Raw genomic sequence first — 5,468 nt, forward strand, 5'->3', positions numbered from 1 at the left:
GGTACAGTGACAGGCAAGTAGATCAATGGAATAGAATGGAAGACCTAGAAATGAACCCACACACCTATAGTCACTTGGTCTTTGACAAAGGAGCTAAAACCATCCAGTGGATAAAAGACTGCATTTTCAACAAATGGTGCTGGTTCAACTGTAGCCTGACAGATACAGAAGAGGATGCTCTCAGCCAATCATTGCACCGAGTGCAGGGCTCCCTGATGGAGGAGTTGGAGAAGTGACTGAAGGAGCTGAGGGTTTTGCAGCCCCATGGAGGGAACTACAGTGTCAACAGGCCAGATACCCAGAGTTCTTGGGGACTGGACCCACAACCAAAGATACACATGGAGGAACCCATGGCACTGGCCGAATATGTGATAGAGGATGGCCTTGTTAGACATCAGTGGAAGGAGAGGCCTTTGGGCCTGAGGGTGTCCAATGCCCCAATGCAGGGCAATGCCAGGGCAAGAAGATGGGAGTGGGTGGGTGGGTGGAGAAATACCCTCATAGAGGCAGGTGGAAGGGGTATAGGATAGGGGGTTTCCAAAGGGGAGACCTGGAAACTGGAAAACATTTGCAATGTAAATAAAGAAGATATCCAAAAAAGACATCGCTGGCTCACTACTAATATGGAGATAAATTATTTTCATTATCATTTTAAATAAAAAAATGATAAGTTCTCCCATTATGTTTCTGGACAAATAAAAATAAGCTTAATGATAATATGTTATTCTAGACTGAAGCAAGTAAAAATAGAAAATATATATCTAGACTCATGACAGGCAAATAGAGAGTGGTTGGTTGGATGGATGGATGGATAGATTAATGGATAGAATGATCGATATATAAATCATAGATAGATGATAGATAGATAGATAGATGATAGATGAATGGATAGATGGATGATATATAGATGGTAGATGGATAGACACATAGATAATGATAGATTATAGACCTAGAGGTTTATAATTCTGCTCCCATGTTTGATTGATCATTTCCTTGCTTTCCTATACACAAATACTGTTGAACATCCATTATACTCCTTTCCTTTGGGAAGTAAACAATGGTTTTGTTTAAGCTTCAGTATTACATTGACTCCCCATTGGTCTATGCCCACCACAATAATTTTAATCTATGTGGCCCAGAGGTTGGCCAATAAAACACTAAAAGGGAAATCTGCTGGGCATATGCACTACTACAGAAGATATTTTAGTGTGAGTCCCTGATCCTGGGAGCTCTGGAAGCCATCATGAACCCATGAAATCACAGACTGGAGAATAAAATGACCAATAATTGGGGTAATAGATGATAAAGAAAAAAAGAAGCTATATTCTTTTTATCTTAAAAAATGTCACCTGGAAACACACATCTGGCATTGTATTCATCTGGATTCAGTAAATAGATAATACATTTTCTTACAGTTTTTCTGAAAATATCCTAGCTGATAAATACTAATGAAATGAAAACCTGACCTAGCAAACAGTAGAACATAAAAGTTTGATGACACTTCTAAAACAACTTGAAAGGCCTTCAGATGTATTAGCATCTGTATAACACAGGACCAAGGTATCAGGAAAAAAAAAAAAAAAAACCAGCAGTCTCACCACCATGTTTCTTGCTCCAACCATACCCTACATGATAATAACCTTTCTTTGGCTCAGGAAATTCTATTTCATGTAGAGAAGTCAAGTATATATAATAGTAAAATTAGAGGCACTGAGAGTAAGCAACTTTTAAATGAATGGGGTTTTTTGGCTCATGGTTTAAAGGGTGAGAGGCCAAATCTTTCAAATTCAGATTCCATTTTTTAGAAAACCTGACCTAAATTTGAACTCAGGTAAACTAACAGGCTGGTATCTAGCAGTAGTTTTCAAGTTATTCCCCCAACAAAACCCTAGCTCTAGTCTCTAGGCTCACCCCCAACAAGACCATTATCTCCAGGTTACACCCCCAACAAGACCAGTGCCTCCACATTACACCAGAAACAAGACCAGCATCTCTAGGTTATTCCCCCAACAAACCTGCACCCCCAGGTTACAAGCCCATCCCCCACCTAACAACTACCAATACAGAGGAGAACAGAAATTAAGTTTATGATATGACCCCCAGCTCCAGCCAATTATGTTAAAGGTCACAGTACCTTTTCAATTAGATGCTTGCCACTTACCCCCACATGCTGCTTACTATAAAGCCTTGTTGTGATGGATATTAGGGGCTCCTCTCTCCACCAAAACCATCCTGCATGTCAGTGGTGAACTGAGGGCCCCAAACTAACCCTAATCCTAACTAGCTCAAATAGAATAAAGACCCTGATGTAAGTTGCATCAGATCAGATCGGTTCCTGTCTGTTTTTTGAGGGGGGGAATCACTACACTTCCCTGGCACTGTGGGGGATATATTCAGTCTATTAGACATGGAATGCAAGAATACAAGTGGATGGTCACAATACATCTGCAATTAGGAAGCAGAGAGAGATCACTGTTAATGCTTCAGTAACTTGTTATTCAGTCATGGGTTTATTCCAACCCATGAGATGGTACTGTCCATTTTCAGTCTGGGTCTTCCTTCTTCAGTTAAACATCTCTGGAAGCACCCTTGCAGACATGCCCAAGGGTATGTATTTCCTAGGTGACTCTAAATCCCATCAAATTGACAACCAGGATTAACCATCATAAAAAAAACAAAACAATATTTGAAGGAACTAGATGAATTCTTTGGACTGTGTAATAGAACACAGAAGCGATCATTATGCCTCAAAAATCAGTAGGCACAAAAATCTCCAAAATAATAGAAACAAGAGAACAAGATGTTCTGCCTACTTTGTCATGAATCCTCCTTCTGTATTCTCCATTTTTACAGCTTCATCATTCATCCAACCAACTCAGTGTCAGAAAACTGAGTCATTCATTTTGCTATTCCCTCCTCTCACATCATCTCTCTACAGCTGATAAATCACAACTATTTGCAGCTGTTTGATGAGGGTTTCCCAAGTCTCTTCATGTTTGATGCCACATCTTTGACCACCATCATCCTTCATGCGGAATACTGTTAATAGCCTTTCTCCTGCCCCAGGGCTTCTATAATAGTGGTTTTAGCATCTCCAAAATGAGTACTCTTAGAAAACAGATTTTTTTTTCCTATTGTTTGCCTTCAGAATTAAATCTGAAAGGCTTTTATAAATTTTGTCCCTGTCCACTCTTCACAGTATTATCTCAAACTATTTAAAGTTTCTTAAAAATATATCAAATGAACTACATTCATTGTCTATCTCCTCTATATCTGCAAGGAAAATCCCAACATTCCCTGTAGACATCAACATACTGACAAATATATAAAGTATTTGCAAAGTCCTTGTCCAAACAGGAGAACAAAGAAGGTACAGTCTGCTGAACAGACCACCAACCAATCCAAAAATTTTCATACATTGATTTAGAAAGTGTTTCTATTATTGAAATGAAACACCATGACCAAAAAGTTTAAGTTTGGCAGGGAAGGGTTTTTTTAAGCTTATACTTCCACATTATTTTCCATCACCAAAAGAAATCAGGACAGGAACTCAAACAAGGCAAGAATCTGGAGAGAGGAGCTGATGCACAGGGTATGGAGGGTGCTGTGTACCGCTTTACTTCACAAGGCTTGCTCAGCCTATTTTCTTATAGAACCCAGGACTACCAGCTACAGTGGGGTGGTTTCTTCCCCATTGATTACTAATTGAGAAAATGCCTTATAGCTGGATCTCACAGAGGTATTTTCTCAACTAAGGCTCCTTCCTTTCTGATAATTCTAGCTGTGTCAAGCTGACACATAAAACCAGCCAGTGCATACTTCATTCATATGGAATCAGGAAGAAAGATAGAAATTGAAAAAACAATCAACAAGATATAAATACAAGAAAGTGAGAAGGCACAGACATCAAAAATAAAGAGTAATCTCAGAGTCTGAATAAGTTCACTGATCCCACTTTAGGGATGACTGTGTATTTTGACATGTGAGAGAGCCTGTTCAAGGTAACCTCTACTAAACAGTAGCTGCCTTTTTTAGTAATGATCTCAAATATATGTACACTTTATACTTATCTAAGGGAAAGGTCATATCTTATTTATCTATAAGCCTATGCTTTCCCCACAGTATGCTAGCAAAAGAATAAAAGGAGAATGAAGTTAACAATAAAACTAGAATTCCTCTGCTTTGGTCAGGATTCTCCAATACATTCAAATCAAATTTTTCCCACTTGGGAGTTCCCTAGGGGCAGTCAGCTGATCCTCTAGGTCACCATGTGACACCCACCATTTTCCCTCTGCTGTGATCCTGGCCTAGCCCTGGTGTAACTAGCACCACCTTCATCTGAAAAGGTCATCCATGATGGTGTGTACAGAAGCAGTATTGTTAACTGAAGCTACCATACAGATGGCCTTTAAAACATCCAGAATCCACCATGGGAGCTATTATGCACACCCTATTTGTGAATCAGTCCAGTTTCAACTTCCTGTTGGCCATTGTGAAGTTGTCAGCATTTGCTCTGGAATTTGTCAGTGAGAACTAGGAACAGACAAACAAAAAAAGGAATTCTGTGTTGCCTTAGGCTTCACAGAGGTGGTATTTCACTATGTTCATCACTGAAATCTTTGTTACATCATTATATGTCATATTTGTGGATTCCTAACTTCTGAGTGAGAATCCAAATCTGTGGAGGGCTAAATCAGAAGCTAAACTTTCATGCACCTTCCTGCCCTAGCCCAGGGAGTAGCACTATTAGGAGGTGTGGACTTGGAGTGGGTGTGGCCTTGTTGGAGGAAGTGTGTCACTGTGGGGGTGGGCATGAGACCCTCTTCCTAAGCATGCAGGAGCTAGTTTTCTCCTAGTGGCCTTAAGATGAAGATTCAGAACTCTCAGCTTTTCCTGTACCACACTTGCCTCGGTGCTGCCATGCTCCCACCTTGATGATAAAGGACTAAACCTCTGAACCTGTAAGCGAGCCCCAATTAAATGTTATCCTTATATGAGTTGCCTTGGTTATAGTATCTGTTCAGAGCAGTAAAACTGTAACTAAAACAGAAGGCCAAATAGTCAGGAGGGAGTCTGGAGCCCATAAGCACTTAGGATTATTCTCCCTCCCAAAGAGAACCTTCATACTCCAATCAGCAGAGTGGCAAGAAACTATCCTCAAAATGGCAGTTTTGTGAAGTGAAGCATGATTTGGGGCAAATGATTCCCAAGGGTTTGAGAACAAACATGAACAGATGTTACTGGGAAAGAAACACAAGCCTAGAAGAAGGAGGAATAATGATGCCACACTGACATTTCATACCCAAGGCCCTGTCTAAGCTCAAGTAACCAGTACACCTGCTGCACAAACAGCATTTTGATGATTTAATATACTCAATGATGAGTTCAAAAGTGCAGCATACACATAACTTCATTCTAAGGCCTGTAAATTAGAGTCATCTTCTAATGAGAGATAATAAGTCACATTT

Source organism: Mastomys coucha, unplaced genomic scaffold (assembly GCF_008632895.1).
Source record: "Mastomys coucha isolate ucsf_1 unplaced genomic scaffold, UCSF_Mcou_1 pScaffold14, whole genome shotgun sequence".
NCBI classification, from domain to species: domain Eukaryota; kingdom Metazoa; phylum Chordata; class Mammalia; order Rodentia; family Muridae; genus Mastomys; species Mastomys coucha.